At 37.0% G+C, this 23,875-nt stretch overlaps 1 protein-coding gene across 1 annotated transcript in view; it reads left to right on the top strand.

Annotated features, from left to right (window-relative positions):
• The window catches only part of GPC6 (glypican 6), a 539,625-nt gene that overhangs the window by 433,418 nt on the left and 82,332 nt on the right, over positions 1-23,875 (top strand). The window lies entirely within an intron of this gene.

Raw genomic sequence — 23,875 nt, 5'->3', positions numbered from 1 at the left:
AGAAGTGCCGTATTTCTCCTGAATTTAAACACAAGTTACTGTTGGGAGCTTATTTTTGTCTGTAGGGAAAAAAACAGAGAGAAAATTTTCATCTTTGAGAAAGTCTCCTGATACGTGATTAATAAAAAATAAGGAATGGGGTTTAAAGAGATAATGACAAATGAGAATGTATGTGCTAATTGCATGCAGCATGAGTCCATGCGTCTTACCAGGTTTGAGTGTGCCAGTCTGAAGTCAATCCACAGAGCTTCACTGACAGTAAGGTTATAGAGTATCCTTCAGTCTCATTATACAGACTGTCTGTTCATCATGAGAAGAACATGAATGCTGAATTCGAAAGAAAGATTTCAGACATCCCAGTAGGGTCTGTTGAAATAACTTCTACAGCATTTTGATCTTAAGTATTACTTTCATCTATGCAAAATCCTGAAAATTTGCAAAATGCAATATTCAGTTACCCAGATTTACCATTCCTTCTTTTTCAAGGAACCAGAGCATAAGTTGGACCACCCTTGGACCTTCTTTGTTACACTTCTAGCCCAAGTGCGATTCAGAGCTATTTAAGACCCCTAAACATTTCACAGGTTCTGTGTGATTTATTCAAGCACAGGACAGAGAAAAAACACCTCTCGCTGACTTGATGAGGACTTTTCATGTAACACAGGGTCTTAGGAGGGACAAGGATAATAACATTATCTTCCACTATTGTACTCTAGGAGAGCTGTTTAAAGCCACTCGTTCAATCTGCATAGTCACTGGAATGGTAAAAGAGGGCTATATTACATGAAAGAGTCAAGTCTGAAAAGTTTTATTGTTCTTTCTCTTTTCTTAATTAAATACAGATACATCTCACTGCCTCTTAGAAATTTATGCAAAAACAATATCACTTACTTATTGGAGACTGGTAATGAAGCTTAGCATTTTCTTCTATAGTGAAATGTAGAAGCATAGTTGTCCTGTGATTGTAGAAAGAGCATAACTCACAAAGCAGGAGAAATTCAGATATTACTTAGAAATAAGGCATCCAGTAGAAGAAATGTATTGGTAAAATTATCCTAGTAAATATCAACAGAGTGACAAATCATCCTGTCGTAGAGGTAGGAATCTCAGTTTCCAGAGAGCAACCTGATAATTTGGAGATAAGCTTGATTCAAGCCCTGTGATTCAAGTACTTATGAACACAGTCCAAGTGAGACCAGCATCTGAATATTGCACTTCATGGTGGCCTCTGCTTGGAGGGTGGAACATCATCTATAATGACTAGTTTTGAAAAAGAGAATGAGAAACAGCTATTATGAGAATTAAATTATACTAGTAGATAAACTAAGGGAACATAAGTTTATATTCTGACTTTTCTGTAGCTGTATGTTAAAAACAAGTAGATAAATGCTCAAAGTAAGTAAATAAATATGGTAATGTGAAGCATTTGAATCTGAGGGACTTGGGCAGTAAATCATTCTCACTTAATCATAATTGTGTCTGATACCACTGAGCATAATTTAATGGCATTTTAAGGTTCGTTTTATATGAATAATAAATAGGAATGTAAGATGCATACGTATATTGAAACAATTTTACTTTGAAAATTCAATGCCATTTTTTTTATTATATGACAATTTTGGTGTAGCATCTCTAACCCAGACCTCCACGTTTTTATTAATTTTTAGCAGATATGAGTATAAAACTTGTTCATCATTGCTAACATCATTTGTAGAACTGTTAATAAAAATAGTTGCTACCTGTTTCTTCCATCAGTCAGTTCAAAGCCTGGGACATCGGTCATCTCGGCTGTGGCATGCATCTCCCCAGTTCCTTCTCCCCATGCAACCAGGCTGAACATTTTCTGTGCTTTAATCACTTATGCAATCACCAATGCCCTCAGATCAGCTGAAAGAACTAGGAATCTGTGCTGAACGCTGATACCACTCCCTGGTGCTTAAATCAAGAGTTTTTTAGTCTAAATGGTCTATATAATATATGCCCAAGGAGACAGAGGGAAAGCAAGGTGTTGATGGGTGTACATGGCACTGAAACATGTATACATCAAAATCGGTCTGAACAGAAAGCTTCTGTAACTGTAGAGAAAGTGGTATAATTCACATCTGGTGAATATCACTCCTGTAAAATGGAAGATCACTTAAATTTATGTGGAAGAGGTGAACCAACATGCTCTGTTTTTATTAGACACAGATAATTTTGTGTTTTCTTCTTCTCCTGTGCAGTCTCAGGATAGTGTTGCAGGTGAGATGAGACAAGCTCTGGACAGAAAAAAACTTGAAGTGAAACATAAAGTACTATATCACTTGCAAAACAATCTCTCAGCATCCCGTTGAACAAAATAGGACTGTCATATGCCACAAGAAGCTATTTATCCAAATTGATTGTATTCTTGCTGTCTCTGTAGTAGTACAATCACTGGTATCCTTTAGAGTATTCAGACTTTAAATGTTCCTAGATTTAAACACCAGACAGAATCAAATATAGTTGTGTTTTTATCATCTTTTCATGTTAAAGGATGACCCCAAAAATAGGAGATTTTTGTTTTCCAATGTCACATGAGAGATCTTCTGAAAACAAATATCTGAGTAATAGCCATACATTTCCTGAACAAGTCTGTTATCTTCCTCTTATGAACCCAGATAACAACGTCTTTTCAGGGTATAAACAGCCAGAGCTAAGTGTTCTTCCACATAGGAGAAAATCTTTTGGATAGTATGTAGTTAAATAAAACAGCAACAGTATAAAATATGGAACCACACTTAAGGTGTGATGTATTTTATGAAACATATAATTCACCACACAGGCAGCAAAAAGCTTTAGATGTAAACTGCAGCTACTCACATAAATTGGCCCTAAGGTCCATAATGCTACCAAAATGCAAAAGAAAATTAATTACACTGTGTCTCTACACACTGTATTCTAAAGCATCTAAACTCTGGTGATAGCTGATGTTAAATACTCTGTAAAGCTCTGGCTTCCACATCTTGAAAAGCCTTGAGTAAAACTAAAAGTGATACAGGACAGAGCAAAGAGGGTGAACAAAGAAATAGGAATTCTCCCACACTACAAATTACTCTGTGGACCAGTACATTTCATCTTGGAATAGAATAGAGACGTCTCGAGGGAGATACTGCAGTGACCTATAAAACCCCAAGAAGCAAAAGGAAAGTGCACAGAGAATTTATTTCCTGTCCCTCATAGTACAAGAGGTGAGAAATATATGATTAAATCAACAGATACCAGATTGCAAATCAACAGAAGGAGGTGCTCCTCTACACGTGGCATGGTTAAGCCTCAGACTTTAGTGCCAGGTGGTGCAGCTCCCCGAGAAGTTTACATGAATTTAGAGAAGGGATTAAGCAGACACCTTAAAGTAAAATCAGATAAGGGGTTTCAAATACAAAAATGCTCCTCTAGCAGTATGCCTCTTCAAGGGCATGTCAGTATGTGCCTGACCTGCTCTTCTGTGCTTTCTAGGCATCTGCTATTAACCACTACCAGAGATTAGTAAATTATGTAAACCTGTGTCTGACCTGATGTAGCAATTTACAGCTCCTAAAACTCCTTAAGCATCCACAAAACTAAAACCACCTACTTATTTATTTAATACTACATAAATCAGTGTAGCAATTCTGTATGTGTTGTATACAGCGATAAACAATATTTTTGTATCAGCTTTCACTTGCATGAAACTTAATAACTCTCTTCCATTATATCCCATCTCATTTTCTACTTCAATGTTATTTGAATAGATGTGGCTTCTTCCATTAATAATAGTAGGAAACAACAATGTAAATCCTTATGTTCAGGTACTGAATAAGCCCCCACAGCCTATTACTTTGAAGAACCATATGGCATTACCAACTTGTGAACTAAACCTATAAAATATTAATTACAGATTGATTTAGTCTGGCTGGAATTCAGCTTTAATGGTTTCACTTAGTGTTACCCAGCTTTTCAAAATTATGTCAGAAGGAGAGGGTAGGAAATCACAAATGGAGCTGAGGAATGTGTTTTAACTCTTCATCTCTAGAAACCTGGGGTCAAAATTCAATTGTCCATGCAGACATGACTTAGCAGTGTCAACCTGTGCTCTCGTGAATGTTAGTGTGGATCATAAAACTACTATGTAACAAGTGTAGAAGTGAAGAGTGAAGTCTGGTGCAGGTCAAGAGTGCAGTACACTGAAGAGAGCTTTTAAATTATCTGAGTGGCTCTCATATGAGTCTGAAAACTGAGTCTGAAAATGACAAAAATGAAACGAAACACAGCCAACCAATTTTGTTAGCATCCCCTGCTACTACACCAGAGAATTTCCAAAGCAAGTAAGCAATACAGAGATTCATGTACTTCTGTTTCTTATTTCTTTCTGCACTTTGTGCCATGAAATGGACAGACACATTAAGATTAAAATACATTATTCTATTAGCAACCATTGAAATTAATTAGACCACCAAGTTCTATTTTCTAGATATTTGGCTGAAATACCTTTTGCAAAACAGATGTTCTCCTTTTTTCTCTCTAAGGACACTCTTGGTAGTTTCAGTGGCATACAGATAGATGCACTGGCAACTGCACAAGAGCTTCATACTGCGGATCAGCCCTTCAACAAATCCATACCATACTAGTGCAAACAGATGGCTCAGATCTTTGGTCATCCAGACTGGGCACCAGTGATAATGCACCATGACCACATCTTTGATTTCTTTTACGTGTAAACCGGAGAGGGGCTAAATGCAACTCTGAGGTTTATCCTGGTGTACAGACATGGGATGCAATCCCAAAATTACAAAAGCAAGATACAGAACCTGAGAAAGATTTTGATTTTCTCAAAAAATCAGGTTTACATTTCAATCACAAGAATTAGAGATTTGTGTGTGTTTTTAAATGGTATGTATGTCTCTGGAAAGGAGACAGGAAGCACAAGCATGTACCTCAGTGAGGGAGCACTACACAACAAACTGTGAAATGCTTTGGCTGAGCAGAACTTATGCAACAAAAGGCCATCCGTAGACATGACTACTCCAACGGGTGAGGGCCAACCGGAGTGCTTGCCAATTTGAGACCTGCATACCTGTGTTAACATGGCACTATATGGCATATCCTGTTCTCGTTTTGTCCATCGGACCTGTGAGGGTATCCTAGATTTCCCTCTAAGCAAAACTACATGACTTTCATTTTCATGGGCACCAGGAATGAAAGACTTTTTACTTTTTCCTACTATTATATAAATTAAACAGAATTTTTTTTTTTTTTTTGCTTATTTGTCAATGTCTTTATACACATGTAAAGACCACACCATGACTGTCGGTATAAATTTAAACACATCAGACAGGATCTAGACTGAGAAGACACTAAACAAAGAGTTATAAATCTCACATTATGAAATTCATATGTTCATTTTGCAGATCTTGTTCTTTGTTATTTTAGTTCATAATTTTTTTCTGTATCTAAAGAGTTTGGTTTTATTTTTAATATTACTTTTTTTTTTTTTACAGAAGTTAAATACTCAAAAAACACATCTGATTTACAGCTAGTGGAAGAAAGATTAGGGTTTTTGTTCATTCAATGTGTTGTCTTCAAAGCCTCAAGAAGGTCAAAAAGACTACCTTTACAAGTTAAAGCAATTACATAAAAGGAAAACTTGATGAATAATTTGTTGGTCCAAGTTATCTCAAGTGTTCCTGTAGAAAAGCAAGCTCTATAGCAATCAGGAAAGAATCTGAAAACATTTTTTAAGGTGATCATATTTCATCTGCCATTTAACATGACATCTGCAAAGAAAATATGAAAGAGGAGATCTCCAAGGTAGCCAAGCACACTGATGTTGGAATGGGAATTATTTCCTCAAAGAAAACATATCTTTACTTTACATAAAGGTTTGGTTTATCCAGTCTATGACATTTATTGGACATTCAACTTTCAATTATCCAGATACTATTAAAATCAAATTTGTTGCCTTCTGTTCTCCTAGTGCTAGTGCTAGTGTCCTCTGAATGTAACAGTTATATTTGGTCAAATATGAAGTAGCTAATCACTGAGATAAGTAACTTCAATGTGAACAGAGTGGGTAGACTAAGACTTTCAAAATGTGTATGTTTTATTTGGCAATTTAAGAGATAGGGAAACAAGATTTTCAAAAAAACCTCACAATTTTTTAAAGTAGTAAAGTAAATTCTCTGCTTCAGTTTTGCCATTAAAAAAAAGAATATTTCAAAAAGCTTTTAAGCCCACATCTGTAAAGAAATATAAGAAAGTATTATTATTTTAATATGTATGAGTCTATAGAGTTTGTCCTTTCACCTAAAATGTTTGTTTCAGTTTTTTAAATCATAGAAAAAAATACTGTGTAAGGAAATTATAGTAGCAATACATTTTACATGTATTAGATGCAATGCATTTTTTATTCTTACTTTTTGATTTGTTTTTATTATGAACTTTCCATTAAAAGAAACAAAGGACAGCTTAAAAGACATTTAGTAATTAAAAAGCTGTACTCAGTGTCATCATTTATCTTTGGTTTTTGCTTATCTTGCTCTTATAAAATGCATACTGTTATGTTATTTAACATTTGTAGTGAAAGGATTTTTAAGTGGCTAGTGATAATTAAAGTGCAAGATAAACAAAATATATTATTTTAGCTAGTAGTTTTTAATGTCATAAAACATGCAGGGGCTGCAGGATAAAGCACATTCTGGTAAACTTTTTTTTTTTTTTTGCAATATATGTTACAAGTTATCTTAAATTGTCTGGCATACAACCCAGGATCACAAAATAAATAAAAATAGGCATGTGTGGTTGTGATCTATGGGTAACAATCCTTTTGCTTTTATTACACACGTACATTATCTGGAAATGAAACACTGGCTTTCTTGAAAACAACAGGAATTTATCTATTTGTTTCAGTAGAGGCAGATTTAATTCTGAGAGTATATCTGCAGTTGCAGCTGCTTTGTTTGTGAGGTAAATGTACGTAAGTTGGAGCACTCACCCCTGAAAATTGTTTTTCTCTTATTGCTTTACTACTCGTCACAGTCAGAAGTGACTCCCACCGAATCTCTCATTAGAATTATTTTCCTTATTTTCAAACCCTAGCAAATCCTATTCAAGCTATCTAAACTGTTCACTAGATTCATCCCCAGTATTAAAAATCTCTTTTCATACAGTCTGCCCAGAACTGTTTCTCCTTTTCCTCTCCAGCCATTCAGAACAGCCCTTTGCTTCACCTCCTTTCTGCCTTTTTCCAATATTAGTTCAAAACTTGTCACTTCTCCTATGTTCTCGGTGTTCTCCCATTATGCTACTTATAATTTTGACACTATAAGAAATCCTTTTTGCCAAAAAAAGTCACGATCTATTACTATAAATTCACCATTGCTTTTTCAAGTGAAGTTGGCCTATCCTTTTCATAAAGTGCCGGTTCTAACAAAGAGTACTTGCTAGCTTCTTTTCATTAAAAAGAACTTTTAAAAATGTTTTTCAAAGTGAAAGAGTCAAAACCCTTCACATGCAAATGTTTCAGTAGAAAAACATGATTGCATGCTTATAAAAATTACTATTTTTGCTTATGGGTGAATACACAGAGAGGAAGTAGAGCCAAGCAGTTCAAATAAGTCTGTGCTGAAGAGCTTCAAACAGCATCATTTTAAAGACAGAAAAATATCTCTAGAGCAGGCAGATTCCTTTGATTGGATAGACCAGCTTTTTTTCAAATTATCCTCTTTTTTACAGAGAACTGACTACTTCATTCATCCTTCAAAAACCTCTTTCATAAGTCAATGTTTAGTTTAGACCTCAATTTAAATTAAAATAGAAACCAGCAGAATTTCTCCCTATTCATTTCTTTGCATTCCAACTAAAATAAAATAAGTTTCCAACCTGGGTGTACAAGCGCACAAACATGTTACTAATTCCCATCACATCATCCAATATATATCTGCATTTACAATCTCCGTTCTGGAAGTCAGTGTTGGGAGTTTCTAAATATGTTGTCATTGGCACTAAGATTAACAACAGGACTTTTTCCAGCAATGGTACCTAAGAGAGCTTGTAAAGCATTTTTTAATGACACAAAAATCCATATTTTGCAGAAAAATTACCCTGACTTTAGAAGTTTTATACACTTCAAGATTGTAAAAGTCTGAGGAACACTAGTGCAATGCATTCAAATAATCAGCATGAAGTGAATCAGATTCAAAACACTGTAAACACTACTTTTTTTCTCTCTTAAAAAACAAATTTAAAGCTCTTGTAAGTTACTTTTTCATCAGAGAGACTTTGTTTTAATTATGAAATAACATATGAACATAATAACATATAGCCACCTATTTTAAAGGTTGGAATTTTACATTAGAAAAAATGCTGCTGCCTAAGACTGCAAAAGTTAACTTGGAGCCAAATTAAAGTGTGGTATCAACTGTGTGACAGGTATATGGTCAGTACTGTTGTAAATTAACGGCACATCTGAATCAAAATCTGAAATAGACACCATATATATTTTCAAAATCTGAACTGCATTGATACGTATTGAACAAACAAACAGAGAGTATTGGCAATGTACACTTTGCCAGCTCAACAGATACCTCAGAAAACAAACAGATAACATTAGTTCTCTCATTTTAAGAAGAGTTACATTTTGCCCCACTAAAAGAGAAAACCAACTTAAGTATGAAAAGCCCACAAGAGTTAAAAAACTTTTTTCACCCAAAAGTTCAAAAGAATGAAAAGGAGTTTATTCAGCTCTTGATGCTATACTCAACATAGTTCATTTGGAAAGGCTATTTTCATTCGTCTCTGTGCTGAAATAAGGTAGAAGTTATTTCCGTAAAATAACAGTGATCATTCTTTCCCTGAATCAGCACTTGCTAATGGACTTCTGCAGGATCAGTTGATAGAAAATTCAAATTTAAGTAACATTTGAGTAGACCATGAAATACGTAGTGACTTCATTAATTACAGTGATTATTTTTGTTATGTGCCCTAATTTCAGAGGCTCTTGTCTCATATCGAATTTTCAAACTTCTCCAGGTTTTTAGTGGAACGTCCAGTTGGCATTGCACAGAGAAAAGAGAGACTACATTACCCTCAGGGTAGCTCCTCAGATTAGAACCAACAAAGAGATGCACTTACTGTTTATAAAGAAAAGAAACAGGTCTTTGATCATTTGTTACCTTAGAGCATTTTTTATTGAAATGCCAGGAGCTTGAAAGTTGGCTTGCAAGCCCCCATCATTCTTTGACAGAAGTAGGATCAACAAAGATCTGCACTCCTAAGATTCCCCAACTTGAAAGATCTTTCGATACACAGAATGAAAGGTCACAATCTCTTGATGAACAGACTGAGGAAGAGAAAGATAATGTCTCTTTCAACCAATATTTATGCTCTTTAATCATGTATAAACACCATTTGGCTGGTTAACTACAGTTATCATCCTAGAACAATAATTATGATTTAGGTTGTGCGTAGATAACTCACTTCAATAGGTGGAGGTAAATCCTACAACTTTAAGTGCCCACTTTGATGTTAATAGAATTATTTTATGAGCATAAGTTAGGGAATAATATGATCCATTCTGTTTCATCTTCTGCCTTTTTAGTGGATCGCAACTTTACCAGACCATCTGTTTTCCATAAAATATTTATATGTACATATAAAAAAGAAAGAGACCTAGAGAGAGAGAGAGAGAGAGAGAGAGAGAAGTAGGACACTACAGAAATAGGAGAGTATCTGAGGGTAGCTTTAAAAATGCAACATATGCAAAACTTTTTGGATGAAACATAAGTGTAAATTAAAAGTAATATCTGAAACCCTATGAAAAGGGGTTTATTTTCTGATCATCAGTACATGCTAAAGGGAGTTTTAGTTCATAAGTTTTTAATTTGGAAAGAAGAATCTCCCTAGTGATACAGATCTGTTGTACACATAAAAAAAGAGTTAGGAGGCAAATCAACATATTAATATTTTTTGGAAAACTATCAATCTACATGTGCGCTCAAAATAATTAGTTGGTTAAAAAGAGCTAAATAGCAGAGCTGCCAGCACTCAGTCAGTAAGGAAGCTGAACTCCATTTCATCACATGTTGCACCCAAACTTTAAGTATTGATTTAGCTCCTGGCATAAACAATTATATTTCTTATCTAGACAGTGAAGAATGTAACTCCAAAAACCTCTAAGAAATCTAGCCAGACTGGTTATAGTGTCTGGGCTAGGCAGGCAGGGATGCCCTTGCACAGGCCTCTGCTGACATGTCTCCCCACTGACTGAAAAACGAATTCTGTGTACAGAATATATGTTCTGCCTCAACCAGAATTGTAGATCAATAGGGGGAGATTTTCAAAGCAAATCAGTTGGTGCAGAGGACCTGATTATCTGCAGTATACACATTTCAGGGCCCTGCCCTGATCCTGAGCACCAATGTCCAGTGACGCTGGGAATATAATGGATGTGATCCTGATGTACATCTTCCCTTGCAGCTTCCATTCAAAAGGATCCAGTTTGTGTGTCCTGAGTCCACACTGCAAAGTGAACCAAAGCACATTAAGTGAGGACAGGAAAGGAATGTCCTTAGAAAGAGTAATCTTGATCTGCACAAAAATAGTAGAATAAATGCACCCACTGCAGCTAAACTGTTTCACTGGGCAGCTAAACTTTCTGTGCAAACTGGATACCTAACTTAAGGTGGCATTTCATGTATGTGTTCAAAGCTAAAATTGTTGAGGTTGAATATTCAAATACTAAAAAGAGCTGAAGAGATTGGGTTTCTCCATATTTATTATTTTTCCCAGAATATAATCTTGTGTCATTTTGTAGCATTTTTCATATACCTTTATTTCATTGTCTAAGGAAAAGAATATCAAAATTGCATGTAGTAGGTATGATCAAACAAAATTACCTTCAGTCAGCAATGGAACAATTTCCATGGCCATTTTACAGCAACTAAAATGAATAAAAAATCTTGCTGTTGTACAGATGCACATTCTAGAGCTTTGTTCTTGGGAACCTTGGATAAAGCCCTTACAGCTCTGACTATCTCTCTCCTCTATATTTCACTGTGGAGTAAGTTTAAGATTCTTCAAAAGGCTTCTAAGTGGTTTTATATATTTTTTATAGAAATTATCTCCACAATTTGCAATACACTCATTTTGAAAGGAAACATCCCTGTACTATATTCCCTTACAATCCCTCCATTTCTTCTAGTCAAAGCCTCTGCTTCTCATATCCTCCTTCAAAAACAATCATTCTAAAAACATGACTGAGAAGGGCCGATTTTACTCTTTTAAAGATAATCATATGTGATGTTTGTCCTCTTGTTGCAGACAACATCAAAAAAAGACAGAGATTTTGTATCTTTCAAAGGATTTCAAGAAGCAGCTGAATCTATAGCAGAAAAGCGAGGTGGTACATGGCAAATTAGTTTACAAAGTTTTTTATTTCTTTATTCTTACCTAACCTGTGTTTAACTAACAGATAATAGAAGAAGAGAAAAAGGAAGCAAATAGAGTTAAGCCTGAAATTATTAGAAACCCAGAGGCTGCAGCTCTTCCACAGAAGCAACTGTTTCTTCTGATTTAAAAAAAAAAGGAAAACATATCATCTTTTGAAGAGAGAACTAACCTGATGAAAGAAGGAGAGCACATTTTATTTTCAAACTGTGTTTTCACTTGACAATTTGCATAACAGATTAGCCTATGAATAAAGATGTCATTCAACAGGAAAAATCAAGAAGGCAGCTGACTTACTGCCTGCCACTGCCTTGCTGAGCAGCCCATTCTCACAGTACTCTCACTGCACTTCTGTCTAGCTAACTTAGCTCAAACAGGCTATTGGTTTATTTGTACAGTCAAGCATGACTGCTAAATGATGACCACTAAAATAAAAGGAAAATAGCTCCATGCAGTCATTGATGTCAGTTATTTTTTAATACACACACTGATTTAGTCCAGTGTCAAGTTTCTCAAGTTTCCAGTTTCTCACATACTTCAATTCAATACCTAAATTTAAGCAGAATAAATCAAAGCAGAGCAGAAAACCAGAGATGAGACAAGGAGGAAGAAGCGATATAAGAGGTTTGGACTTAGCAGAGGTGTGCAGGGAGGCACCGTGTGACAGCTATCAGTCTCAAATGGTGACTTGAGGAGGCTCCCCTGACTTCTCCATGCTGGGTGGTGGGTAATTGCTGTAGCAATGCTGAGCTCTGAGTTACAGCCTCACATAAGGAAGGGTTGCTCTGGTGTTGTGGGAAGGTGAGCTTGAGGTGCTGGGGCTTGGTCATGAGTTGAGCATGTGGAACAGCCAGAGATTTCAGTGCACCTGCTGAGGAAGGGCTGGGGTCTCACTGCACATAGCCCTCAGGAGAGTCACGGTACTGCTTGCAGCCCTGATGCATGTGGGAAGACCACCGAGGGAGAGGAGAGTATGAAGAAATATCCAACATTATGCACAGCATCTCCCACTGCCAGCCAGAAGCCACTTGCTTTCCAGGTCACCAGGTAGCAATAGTCAGAGGTAGCTAATGCCCAGGGCCCCTGCCTTTTGGATGCCCCTCTGCAGCTGGGCTCCTAGGGTGTTGCATCAAAGGGAAACATCCAGCAGCAGCTTGTACTGGCCTGAGATATTAATTCTCATTTCATTACTAAAGAAACCCACTTACTCTGCGCCTACACCATCATAGCATTGCAAGAAAATTGGTATTTGTATAATACTAGTGACTTCAAAGTGAAAATAGAAAAAAACCACCTATAACTGATGTTTGACATTTGTGTTGGTGACACAGTTCTCCTTTTGACTTCATAGAATCATAGAATTATTTAGGTTGAAAAATAACCATAAGATCCTCAAGTTCAACTCTTCCTTCCCATTGCACATGGATCACAACTACAGCTCCTGCTTGCATTGTCTTTGCCTGCAGTGGGAAAAGTGTTGCAGAGTAAACATTTAATTCACTTTTTCAAAGTCTGCACCTTGTATCTTCAAAGTAAAAGTACTTGTCAAGATGCAGTGTTCAGTAATTAGTAGGGATAATACACAAGCAATCTATCAGTGCTTGAAGCTGTTCTCTCTGAGCCTTTTCACAGCCCTAAATTGCTTATCATAGGCAGAATTGATGCATTACATTTTGTCTAGAACTTTTATAAAAAATAATGGAGTCATTTCTGGAATTATTTCAATATACCAGACCTATAACTAGTTCTGAATCAAGGTCGTATTATATAATTCGGGTTCGGATATTTTGCTATCACATAGAACAACCACTGCATTCCCTCTGCAGTCTCGGTTGGAGACAAATACACACCAGTCTGCAAAGGTTCTGCATGCACTGATATGCACCAGAGATCATTGCTCAACTCACCTCTTACATTAGTATTTTTTTTTCATTGAAAACCCACTGAAGGGGAAAAAAATGCAGAACTCTATATTTTGTAAACCTCTGTGAGCAGAAGAAGTTAGGTGAGGACTTATGGCTTAATTTTTATATGCATTTCAACACGGTCTTTTGAGATCTATGCATAGGGCAGCAGACCACTGTTCAGCTCCCAACAGGACCATTGTTCAGCTTCCAACTGGATTGAGTAACAAAAGTGCTGACAAAAACGGCATCATGGCAAATATTAGTTTGTCCAAAAAAAAAAATTTAACAGATGTTCCAAATACAGGAAGCATGGCAGATAAGGAAAGGCTGAGAGACATGTGTTTGTTCAGCCTTGAGAAAAGAAGGCTTAGAGGAGACCTTGTCACCATACTGCAGTATTTACGAGGAGGATACAAAGAGAGACTCCTTTTTTACAAGAAGTTGCATGGTGTAGACTGTGCTAAGGTCAAGAAAGGTTAGACCAGATGATCCACGAGGAACCTTCCAACCTGGTATCCTATGATTCTATGATGTCATCTCCATTTTAAAGTTTTGCCAGTTTGAATGTAGATCATTCTGTGGGGCTCTGCTTTATGGGTGCAGGACTGGGTTCATACACACATATGTATATGCACAGATACAGATGTGCCTTTGCCAGCGTGCACACAAACATCACATGGATAATTTGGCTCAGCCCTGGCATGCAAGACTACTCATATGGAGATATCCATACTACTGAAACTCCTGCTCTGATTCAGGACCAGATACCTCATGTTCTCCCAGCCCTAAGCAGGTGGTTGACAAGATATTATGGCTGCTCCATTATAAGGCGGGGAATGTTCTGCCACTTGACTGATTTCCCACTGTCCCATACTGTAATGTGTGGAACTAGAGCAGATAATTGCTCCATTTTGCAAATTATGAAGCTGAAAACATTAAATAATTTATCATGCTATTTTCTGTAGTGTTTCCTCTTTCTGTGTGTAGTAATTGTAAATCATAATAATGTACAAGCCAAAAGTGCATTTGCAAAATTCTTAAATGACCCAGGGATGAAAACCCAGCTGTCTGCTCAGTTTCTTTGCTGGACTCATGTGCCGGTCAGTTTTAAGCAGCATAAATAATCAGGTCCTGCAAATGCACAGAATATGCCAATAACATTTCAGGTGTATAAATCTGTCTTGTCCTGTCCTTCATCTATTATAAATTTAACAAAAGACTGAAATAATAAAAGTCATTATATTTTCTTCCTTAAATAGATCTGAGGCAAACTGTGAATGGCAACAAAAAGACACCAAGTGGCTTTTTAGGTCTGTATTTTTACAGAGCTGGAATTTTCTGCAAAAATTCATAAATGTACTGCAGTTTTTGAGTTTATTTGCCATAACTTGATGCTAGCAACTAGCAAACAGATAGTGGTGTTTGCATCTAGATATGCATCTGTGTGTCTAAAGGGTTTATTTACTTGCACTTTCAGTTATGAAATTTGTATCCGTACTGGTAAATGTACATGTGTGTGCCCACGTGTATGTGTGCAAGGTTGTGCACACATAAAGCACAGCCCTACCAAATGATGAAAATAGGTCTCGCCAAAGTCATTATAAAGAAGGAATTGTTTCATCAGCCTTCATTGTGCATTTTAAGTGACAGTTGAATCAGAGCAGATTTTGCAATTATAATTCTTTGATCTTTTTCTTTAAAATAAATTATGACAACTGAAGGAATGATCTCATGACGCACCCTTAATAGTGCATTAGGGACAGCATGAAACATGAAATAAGAAAAGCGTTAAAAGAAAGGTGTTAAGACAGATGGATCGTTACTTGAGGAAAGCCCTCCCTTCTGTTTCTGTGCTGTGGGGTTCATCAGCTCTTGGTAGAGAGGTGCCTTACTTAACAGCTGCAAGACATTTATCCCAATAACACAGCCCAACTCCATGTTCTTGTTCCTAGTCTGGTGTATGCTGTCTACTGCATTTTCCAGTAGAGCCCTGGCTCCTCTGCTGACATTCCTAACTCTCTTCTGGGAGTCAAACCTGATGTGAGACACTTTGAGTGGCCCTCCCTCTCTCAGAGGGACTTTTCTCCTGGTTTGACTGAAATAGAGAAATATTTGCCATCCACATGCCTTGTAGTGCACTGCAGAGAAGGCTTTTATAGAAAACTTAAGGGGTGGAAGACACTTGTCTTCTGATAATTTATTAAAACACTTTTACCCAGTGACTCAGTAGCCTTGGACATGAGGTCTCTTATACTTCACTATCTGGAATAAAAGAAGTGTCTATTTATTCTCTTGCTTCAAACTCCATTAAACTCTTGTTAAATAAAATGTCTTTCTGGAGACTGCATCCAATTTGCGCATGATATTTGGGGGAAAATGGGATGTGAAGGAAATTACTGTTAATTTTGAAACAAAATTAAATGCACTGTAAAACTTCCAGCAATATCTGGGAATTTTTTCAATCTGTGACCCAAGAGATAAAAATGCAATTGCCATCAGAGGCTCTTTTCTTTCCTCTAAAGTATGCTTACTGCAAGAAACCAGTATGAACAGACAAGATGGCATATACTTCAGTCTGGACTGTCATTAGCTTAATTCCCATACCATCAAGCAGTGGTTTGGGTAAGATGGAATTGGAGATACCTGTACAACACTGTTCACTTTTGAGAGAAAGGAAAGAAATGCAAACCACTTGAAGGCCTGTGTATATTTTTTTTTTTTTGCTAATGACATATCTAAGAGTTCAGGGCAAATGTGAGCAAGTGATTTATATAAACTGGCTAGCTAAGTGTGAAACAATGAAGCTGAATGTGAACAAGGGTATTTTGTCTGATTGTCAAGAATATGCACAACACAGTGCAATCTCTATGGTAACCAAATCGTAACACTACTAATCAAAGACTATGCCCTAATGGTAAAGGGATAAATAATTGCATAATGGCAGTATTTATCTAAGAAATTAGATTCTTTCAAGCAACATGAAACTCTACAAAGGAATCACATATCAGAAACCCTTAGATGTATTGTAAGTGACAATAAAGATAAAAGTCTACCTTTAACTGAACCAAAAAAAAAGTTCGGAATAAATATGTCTTTAATGGCCTCTGTCCCCATGAATAATTGTTTTGTTCTTCAGTGTGAAAAGGATTGAGATTGCCCTGTTCTTCCCCTGTATTGTAGATTTTTCTTTCCTAATCATCCAGAAGAATCCATCAATCTGCTATCACAACCTGCTTACCATTTTCTCAAGCATGCAAAGGTAGGGAGATGGAATGAACACAAGCTAGTACATAACTCCTTATGCTTTTCCCAATCAGCAGTTATTGTTATACTTTCCTGCTTTTCCACAAAATAAAAAGGACCAAAAACCATTTACTGTTTAAAACAAGAATGATTTATGGACACCTTTTTGTCCCAGAAACAATTCATTTTTATACCCAGCATTCACTGAAAGGGATATATGACATGCCTTGACATATCAAGATGTCATTTTACTGTTGATATTTTCTTTTTAGTTTGTTTTGTGGAGGCCTTTAGAACTTCCTAAGCACTTTCAAAGCACTCATTGGTTATTGTAGGTCTAAGAAGTATAGCAGATGCACAGAAGGAGCCCAGCTGAGAAGCAGATACAGGGTAGAACTTTGTTCTTAGAGCTGTTGTCATGTTTCTCTGGTGCCATTCCATCAGTTCTTTGCTGTGGCCCATCTTTTGCTGCTGACTCACAATACTGTAATACTTCTGCTTTGGTTGCAGTTTCCAGCATCATGGCAGTCCTCTATTTCAACTTCAGCAAAGCAGCCTCTCTCCAATATGCTGTTCCCACTATATCCCACTGAAATACTCTTCCGTGCAGCATGCACATCCCTTTCCAGAGCTGCTCTTGATGCTACAGAGGAAGTCTGGTATTCATTCTTCCTGGTCAGAGCCTTCTGACCAAACAGTGTGCCTCTGAGTGCATCCATTGTCTAGGCCTGCAGTCACCTCTTCCTGCAAACCCTTGGAGTGGTGGGAAGCACTTAAAAACCTGAAGCAGATGGCAACACTAGTCTGAGTACCTGTAAAAGTCACACTAACAAAAGATGCCTTTGTAAGGCAAGCTCCTTCATATTCCCAACATCTTTTTGTCTGCTCTGCAGTAGATTACACCCTCCTGAAAATTAATCTGCTTGAAAACGGGATTCTGTTTCCAACCACCTCCATCCTTCCCTGCATCTGTCTATATATTCCCTGAGCACCAGCTGGCATGGAGCAGGACGAAATTTTGTCCTGAGTGGTATGGGGGAGATTAAGTCCCTTTTTCAGTTGGCTTTAACAGGTTTTTTGATTGCATCCTGATCTGGGCAAGGCACAGTTGGCCAGTTTTCTGCCACTGCTTTCTCATTTAGAATTTCTCGGAAGTTATCTCCTCCATGCATAACATCCAAGTCCTCTTTTTCACTACTCCGTGTAAATATCCAGACTGCGTATTGCATCCAGGATAGCGGAAGGACAGGAGAAAGTGCCTGGGGAGGCACATGAACACTGTTGTGTCTCTTGTTGTTCCTTCAGGCAGCTATCCAGAAGCATGCAATCATGTCATGACCGCAGTCATTATTCACTACATTTCAAAGAACAGCTTTTATAAATAGAGGTGGATTTTCAGTTCTACTGAACCATTTACACTAAAGGAAACCACAAGTATGAGTTATGGACAATCTGACATGCATTTTTTTTTGGTACCTGGCCACTTAGTTCACAGCAAATATATTTTCAGTCCTTGATTAGATATTTTAGACTTTCCATAGGAGTGAAGGAAGGAAAAGCTTTGTAGTAAGAGGTATAGTAGAGGTATGGAAATATTTCATATTCTTCCCTTGCAAGACTCTCTTTCATTTTAAATAGATGAGATTCCTTCTAATCAAACAAAAGAGAAAAGTAAGAACTGTCTTTTCATGTAGTGTCTTTTTTACCTAAGTGACTGATGTTTTACTAAAATTTTTATGTATTGTATATCTGTCAAGAAATTTTGGGCTAAACAAATTCATCTGAAACACAGACACAATAATTTGTTTTTGAATGGAAACTCCTCTACAAATATTTGTGTAAACTAACACCAAATACACCAATATTTGCAGAAGAAAATAAACAAATAAAAAAGTTAAACAATGAAGTTAGTGCAAGGGGTAAGTTGAATTTATTAGCTGTTATATTTCCATATAGAGAGAAATGTTTGAAATAATCAAAATAAATATTTCTGCACCATGATTTGAGTAAACATCACCAAAAGACCAGACTTGTTCTAGTTCCATTTGTGTAACTCACCTTTGAGAGAGCAGGTTGTCTAACTCCCTTCTCTAAAATAAACTATCGTAGAATCATAGAAGGGATTACATTGGAAGCAACCTTAATGATCTTCTAGTTCCAATGTCCCTGCCATGGGCAGGGACACCTTCCACTAAACCAGGTTGCTCAGGGCCCCATCCAACCTGACCTTGAACACTTCCATGGCTGGGGCATCCGTAACTTCTCTGGACAACCTGTTCTAGTGTCTCACCACCCTTATTTCCTCTTAGGAAAAATTTCTTCCTAATATCTAATCTAAACCTACCCTCTTTCAGTTTAAAGCCATGACCGCTTGCCCTATCATCGCATACTCTTGTGAAAATTTTCTCTCCACCTCTCTTGCAGTCCCTCTTTAGGTACTGGAAGGCTGATCTAAGGTCTCCCTGAAGCCTTCTCTTCTCCAGGCTGAACAACCCCAACTTCACTGCCCTTCTCTGGACCAACTCCAACAGGTCCGTGTCTTTCTTATATTGGGAACCCCAGACCTGGATGCAGTACTCCAGATGGGTTTCACAAGAGTAGAGACCCCACTTGAAGATGGGGTACGCGGATGATATCAATCTGCTTTGGGTGAAAGGAGATGCAATGAAATCAGCATTAGTATCCTGGAGGTATAGCTGAATTACATCAACAGAATTAGCAGAATTTCATCAACATTTGTTATTCTAGTAGAGGACCTGGATTAAGCAGATGTGCAGAAAGATTAGGAATTGCATGAAAATTGGTGTCAAGCACAGGTCTGTGACAGAGGAGGAGCTCAGGTGGGTAAGGAGGGTGAGACAGAGCTGTGGAGCATCTTGAATGCAGAGGCACAAACCTGCTGCTTTAGCGGGGCAGCTGCTTAAGAGGGGATCCAGTGTGAATAAATTCACACCAAACTTAATCCCTAGACAAACTGGGTGGATGGGATCTGCCCCCAGAGGTCTCCAGAGCTGACTACATCTCCACATTTAATGTTCAGGCAATCAGGGGGGACTACTCAACTAAATGCTTAGAATTGTAAGAACAGGTTAAAACTCAAAGTTACAGAGAATTGATCCCAAATCATCCCCATACCTCCCTAGATTTCCTAGTCTGTTTTTATGACATTCAGCAGTCTTATGGGGAAATAGAGTTAATTCATATTCATAAATCCCCCTTGGATGAAGCTGGAGCTATTAGATGATTTTTTTTTTAATTTGGAAAATGTTCATTTTAGATAATCAAAAATTTTGAGGGAGAATTAATACAATGGTTCCCTGGCCACTGGCCTGGTAGCCTCACGAATGTGCAGCCCAACCAGACAGCAATCTTACTGTGGAAAATGTTCCATTTTCTAATTTTTCACCCTCAATTAAAGGCATTTTTCCTGCTATGAAAGTTTTAGTGGGAACAGACCTTTTATTTTCTGCAAAACCTATCTCTGTGTTATTATTAATATTTATGATGATTACAGCATATCAGGCAAGTGACCTTGTGTGATGAACATTAACTTTTTATATTACTTTGATGTTCTCTAGACTGGACAAAAATTTTTACTTTTGATCTACCAATCATTTAAAAGATTGGGACACAGATAATTTAGAAGAATTAAGGAGCTCAAGTGCAGGATTTTTAGAATGTTGCCCCTATCCTATTGATTAGTTCTGTTTCATCCCCATAATATAGTTAGTGCAGCTAGACAAGCATAGAGAAATTGCTCTTTCTTTTCAAGAGGAATGTCAAAACAATAAATAGATTAGTAATACCAACACCATTGATTTGTGACAACCTTGATGTATTCAATCACTTGGGATTCAAACATTTATCTGTGGGGGAAATATCATACCATTTTTGTTTCCTGTATTGAGATTCACTGGGAGAAAATGCTGTTAGGCATCTCAAAATTCTCTGCACAGTGGCAGGATTTAAATGCAATGAGATATCCGCAGTACATTTCTATATTAATCAATAAAATGAAAGGCAAAAATCAATTTTGTCTGTGCAACTGTGTGTGACACCTCCTTAAGAACTGTTCCATTGGGATGGATTCATGCCAGCAAAGATGGTCATAGGTTGATTGTTTATTCATGGCAAGGAAAGACGTAAAGCCATCTTACTGACAAAGTATCAGGAAAGATGTTACTCATAGGATGTCTATTCAAAAACCTGGCATTTATACCAGGGGAATTTCAGACCTTAATAGCAATTGTGGCTTCCCTCATAAAAGAGGGGCAAAGATTTTCTTTGATTCAGAGGAAATAAAGGCTGAGTTTACCGAAGGAACTGATGATCATCCAGATATTCTCTGAAAAGATGGCAACACTAAGAAATTTGCCATATGGTCTTGGAATTAGCAAGGTATCTTTATTGTAACATTACGAAATTAATAAAATGTGATCCTCTAGTTTCATATTCTACACCTACTTCCCTGTACTGGGATAAGCGATTATCCTTAACACAACCCCATGTCACTCACAGTTTGGCTTCTAATTCAAGATTTTAGAATGTTAGATTTTCACCTGTGTCATATTTTAAAGCTTACATTTATCACTTCTTCTTCAATGCATTATCCAAGATGTTATTTCACTGTAGATTTATTCATAAATATAAACATATTTTCTTTGGTGCTCTTTTCCTTCTCTAGTTATTCTGAATATTCAGAGTGAGGTTTTCTAATGATTGTTAAACCAATCCTGTGGTAATATGAACTGAAAAGCTTGGTTTGAGTGACAACGGTCATCTCAAGAACACTTCATTGCCTAAAAGATGTTAGGACTTATTTCATTTTTTCTTATATTCATGACTCAATTCCATTTCATTACTCAGTCATTCGGTATCATGAAGCCCTTCTCAGATTTTCTAGGATAATCTTTATCTTTACTCTCCTCAGCAATAACACCAGTGTGCTTTTTCATGTTACTGTTTACACTCAGTCCCAGATTGTTTATGAGCAGGTAGCAACAGGAAAGTCTTAGGCAGAGGGTGTTGTGGGATTTGTTAAAAATGTCTTTAGAACAAAACTTATCCCAATCTAAGCTTTCTACAACGAACTCAGACTGCAAGCTTGACTTTAGATAGGTGAAATGAATTGAAGCCCAACCACGGAATCACAGGAAAAGTCTGCATTAGGAAGGGACCTGCGGAGCCCTTCCTGCAATCGAAGCCCCTAGATTTGGTTTTTCAGGACTCTGCAGAACCAAGTCTGACTATTTTCAGTAAGAGAGATTCCATCACATCCATGGCTGACCTATTCCAGGGTTTAATTTTTGAAGTGGTGATTCTTTTCTTATACACAAAAAGAAACCTGTGCCCATTTTGTCTTCTTCTGCCACTCCGTGGGAAGATAGTTTAACCATCTTCTCTGGACCTACCCTTTAGGCACTGAAGACTGATGAGATCTCCCCTAAGCCTGACTTTTGTAAGCTGAACAAATCCCGTTCATTCAGCCTTTATTTGTCAAGTTTTCCAACATTATCATCCAGAGGGGCATCCACTGGATTCTTTTAACCCAAAGAATGGCTAAAAATTCATTGGTAATCTTATTGCAGCGCTGAAGATGCATTACATCCAGCAGTAGAGAGAGAGTGAAAGAGAAAAAATTATTCAAGGAAAAGAAAAAAATAGAATGAGGACCAATGTCCTTCTGTAAGGTGGTAAACTGAGAATAAGAATGTAAGTGTTAGGTTTAAACTGGGTTTTTACAGAAGAAGACATTAAAGTCATAGATACCACCACACTTACTCATAGAAAGATTACAAAAGAAACTTTTTACAAGGGCATGTAGTGACATGACTAGGGGAAATGGCTTCAGACTGAAAGAGAGTAGGTTTAGATTAGACATTAAGAAGAAATTCTTTACTATGAGAGTTGTGAAGCATTGGAACAGGTTGCCCAAAGTGATGGATGCACTATCACTGGAAGTGTTCAACGCCAGGTTGGATGGGGCTTGAGGAAGTCAGTCAAGTGAAAGGTGTCCCTGTGCATGGCAGGGGACTTGGATCTAGATGATTTTTAAGGTCCCTTCCAACCCAAGCCATTCTATAAGATTCTACTATAGGATTCTATGCTATGCATTGATTAGATGCTGCTGAAGGGTGAAGTTCTTGAAATATTCTTGAAATAACCAAAAATTTTTTGAAACAAACTTCTTATAAAAGTAAAATATGTGTTACTTTTCAAGAAGAGATAACGGACAGCTCATTAATTATGTTTTCAAAAATGTACCATAAATTCTGTCAAGGTTGGAAAAAGCTCTACTGCACAAAATTTAGAAACATAAGTAGGGAAGAAAAAAAAACAGTGTAGAAAATATATTCACTGTAAATTCTCAATATGAGACACTTGAAAAATATGTCAGGACTGACATGGAAAATATGAATTATAAATCAGTTGTGATGAAGGGGATAGGGAAATCAGATGCATCAAGGGAATTGAGGTAGTTTTCTGAGTCAGACATATGGGCCAAAAAGGACCTCTGCAAAACAACACTAATGAGATCCATCTCTAAAAGTTTAATTAGTTCTAGACACCACAATACCAGAGAGCTCTTTTAAAGGAAATAAAGAAACTAGGAAAAAACCTCAGGAAGACACAGAGTAAGAAAAAATGCATGGAAAGTTTGACCGAGCACAAACCAAAGGACATGATAAATGTCTACATGTATCTGAGGAATGTAAAAACCAAGAAAAGAATAAAATATTTAAGATTATATGAAGTAGCTTATTAGACACAGTTGAGTCAAATTAAGCAGCAGAAAAAATACACCACATAGTTGGACAAATATTCTGATAGTTATGTACAGTAGACAATGAAATAGTTTTCTTAAAAAACATGGGAAGAATGTAATAAAGCTATTTTAAAATTTGTCTGCATAGATCTCTAGGGAATTTATACCATGGGTAGTAACTCTGCATGGGCAGTAGAATGGCTGAAAAGATCTTTGAGGTTCTAATGTCTGGACTGTACCAAGATAATGCAAGTTCTATACCTAGGAGATTTTTACTGAGGAAAGGATGCATTAAACAGGAAATTTCAGGCTCTGATTTGTTGTCTTCAACCATTTGACCCTATTTCATCAAGAAAGAATCAGAAAGACAGACTTTTTTCAGTGTTCCAAACTCCACCTATCTTAAAAGAATTGTGAACACTGGTCTATGTTAATACAAATTTAATTTATAGCAGGTAGCACACAGCATCAATGGGGCTTCTTTTATTTACTAACATTTTCTGTGACATCTCTTGGC

This window comes from Corapipo altera, unplaced genomic scaffold, assembly GCF_003945725.1.
Source record: "Corapipo altera isolate COAL_440 unplaced genomic scaffold, ASM394572v1 0, whole genome shotgun sequence".
Taxonomy (NCBI): Eukaryota; Metazoa; Chordata; class Aves; order Passeriformes; family Pipridae; genus Corapipo; species Corapipo altera.
This window is presented reverse-complemented; position numbering and strand designations above follow the sequence as displayed.